This window comes from Aplysia californica, unplaced genomic scaffold, assembly GCF_000002075.1.
Source record: "Aplysia californica isolate F4 #8 unplaced genomic scaffold, AplCal3.0 scaffold00342, whole genome shotgun sequence".
In the NCBI taxonomy this organism is placed as follows: domain Eukaryota; kingdom Metazoa; phylum Mollusca; class Gastropoda; order Aplysiida; family Aplysiidae; genus Aplysia; species Aplysia californica.
The window spans coordinates 202,380-205,355 of record NW_004797612.1 but is presented as its reverse complement, the minus strand read 5'-3'; positions in this window follow the sequence as shown (position 1 = coordinate 205,355).

Sequence of the window (2,976 nt, the reverse complement as noted above, 5' to 3'; positions counted from 1 at the left end):
CACACACACACACACACACTCACACACACACACTCGCTCACTCACAATCTCCCTCTCTCTTCCCCTCTCGTATCCTCCCTCTTCCCACAGCAATGAATATGTAGCCGCTTTGCGTCTCAACTGGAGAGGATCTCGCGTTTCCCTTTTAAATTCTCAGCGTCCACAAGACACCACGTCAGTTTTAGTATTTTGAACCCGTGGCAAGCTCAAGGCAAACAGAAGCCAACCTTGCACGGCCGGGGATGCCCTTCCAAAAGAAGCAGCTTAGAGTGACTACCTCCGCCGTCCCACTCGCTTTGAAGAGTGCTTAGGACTCCCCAGGTTCGAAGCCGGGCCACTTTGAGCTGTCATGGAGTCGAAACCTTTGAAACAATGTTCGCTGTTGTTGAGGCCTTTTGCACCGATGACAGTGGCGTGTTTTCGTGTCATTTTGAAGTCTTTTCGTGCCGCAGCTGAGTTTTCCGCAACCAAAAATAAAAGACCCCCTTTTTACTTGAATTCTCGTTTATGCTTCTCTTTCAACAATCACCGCTTCTTCCCTATCAAAATAGCTATCGTCCTTATCTCCCCTCCTTCTTTTCTTTGAAATATTACTACCTTGTAAAAAATCTTTAATCTCGGGCACATATTATAGTGCTTAATTGTGTTATAAGTGCCGTAAAACTAATTAAAACAAAAACATTTCAAAAATACATTTTTACACAAGATTTTGTCACTTGGTAAGATGTTGCGAATGTATAATAAATCTAGCTTTTATTCCAAAGAGGGCCTATTAAATGTTAACATTATCGAATTTAGAACTTTTGGCTTTCTGTCGACTTCTCATAGATATGTACGTACATCGTTCATCACTCGAAGTATACAGCTGAAACCAAGAAGCCCAGTCTTGTATTTCCATGCGGGTACTTTACGTCTCTATGGACACAATTTAGTTCAGTTAGGAGGTGAGAGTCGACTACTTCTCAGCGCCAAAAACTGGGTTGAAGGGTTCAAGCAGAAATGTCATGACACTGAATAGAATTTATTCTCTCGACACCGGAATCTAGCTTACATCTTTTGCGGTCGACGGCGAGCGCCTAGTCACCACACCTGAAAGTGAAAGGCCTGTAGCATAGATGATGACTCTTGTGTCCAGTTTTTCAGAGATGTCCCGACTCCATCTTCTTATAGGTTGATCGCTACACGATTTCTTTAATGCTTTCAGCGACTATAGGTGTGACGATAATATGCATCTTTCCTTAATACCTTTGCTTTTACTCGAATCTGCGCGACGTTTCTCCTACTAATTGATACTGGTTGGTCCTTGTACAGGTGAAAAATGAAATGTTATAGGTCTAACGCCCCTATCAACACTGTTAGGTTATTTAAGAGGCGGGACCTCCGAGTCTAACGTCTGTCTCCGAAAGGACAGAGCCAAATGGGACATTCGTGAAAAGAGCCTTTTCCAAGAACACGACGTCGGACCGAGCTGAAGCTCGAACCCCCGAACCCGCAATCTCACGATTACGAGTCCGGTAACCTAACCACTAGGCTACCGACGCCACCCTTGTATTTTTATTTTTATTTTCCACATACCGGCGTCTGTGGTGTAGCAGTTAGACGCTTTGCTATTGAACGCAGAAGATAATACATGTAGTTTGATTCCTGTGAAGGGAGGATTTTTTTTATTGAGTATCTCCGTCTGTCTGTTGACTGGCAGGATCGAAGCAGCCCGCCTCCTATGTGATCTAATTGTGTCGATGAAGCGAGATACGTTTACAATAAAAAGATTTCACATAGTATGATATTGAACACAGTCTGAAGACTTAAAGTAGTCTATAAAATAGACACACTACTATTATCAACGATGTCTCATTTGGTTTCCAGGTCCCTTTTCAAATATACACTTTCTTTTCAATGTTTAGAAAGAGCATCAAGTGGTAAGTTAAGAGGAAAGCGGGTGGTTGGCGGGCGCTCTTGTTTGGTTTGCTTCTTCGTTCCTATCAAACATCAATCTTCTTTATCTCTCCTCCTTTTCTTTGTACGTAGTTACTCTCTAGTAACACGTTTTTCCTCTCATCAGCACTTTCATGACCTATTTGTGTTACACGTGCCGTGAAACTTTTAGTTAAACTAAAACTAAACTTTAAAAAAAAAAAGAATCAAGTTGTGTAAACTTGGAAAGCTGAAGTTCTTTCAGATACTCGCTTTTTGCACGCATGCCTTCACACCCAACGGTGACCACAGAAATATGAGACCCCTTCAAGGTGATCCCGGGTGGATTGTCCAGTGTTGGAAAAAAGACAAGCAGTAAAATGGCCGGAGGAGGGTCGTTGGTCGCACAAGGCGGCCCATGAACCTTGTCTGAACGGGGAGAAAGGAGGAGGCTTGAAAAGGGTGTAACAGAACACGGGGGAAAGGACACAGGAGATTGAAAGGAGAGAAAATTGGGATAACATGCGGTTAGCTGGGCGAGTTCTTTCTCGCATTTTTTTTCTAGCGAAGGGAGAGAAAATAGAGATATCATGTGGTTGGCTGTTTTAGAGTCGGGTTTTCGATCTCAGATTTCTTCCTTGTCATTTCATTTTTTTTTTTTATTATTATAATTTTTTAATTTTTTTTGGGGGGGGAGGTCTGTTTTATATACAAGGTTTGGATGCTAATGGGAGGGATCTGGCGCTCATATGACCTTATGCAGTGCGAGCGCCGTAAAACCTCTAAAAAAAAAACTAATGGGAGAGACAGAGAGGAGGGGGGTGGAGTCACATTGCTCATGCTTCTTGTCATGTCCCTTTTTTCTTCTGTTGTGTACAAGATTTGAGAATTTGAGGGAGGATGGAGCGGAGTTATTGGATGGCGTGTGTGCTAATGGGAGGAGAAGGAGGGGGGTTGAGGTACAGGGTGATGTGGGTGCTAAGGGGATGAGATCAAAGTTACAGGGTGATGTGGGTGAAAAGGGGAGGGGAAGGATGGGGGGTTGAGGTACAGGGTGATGCG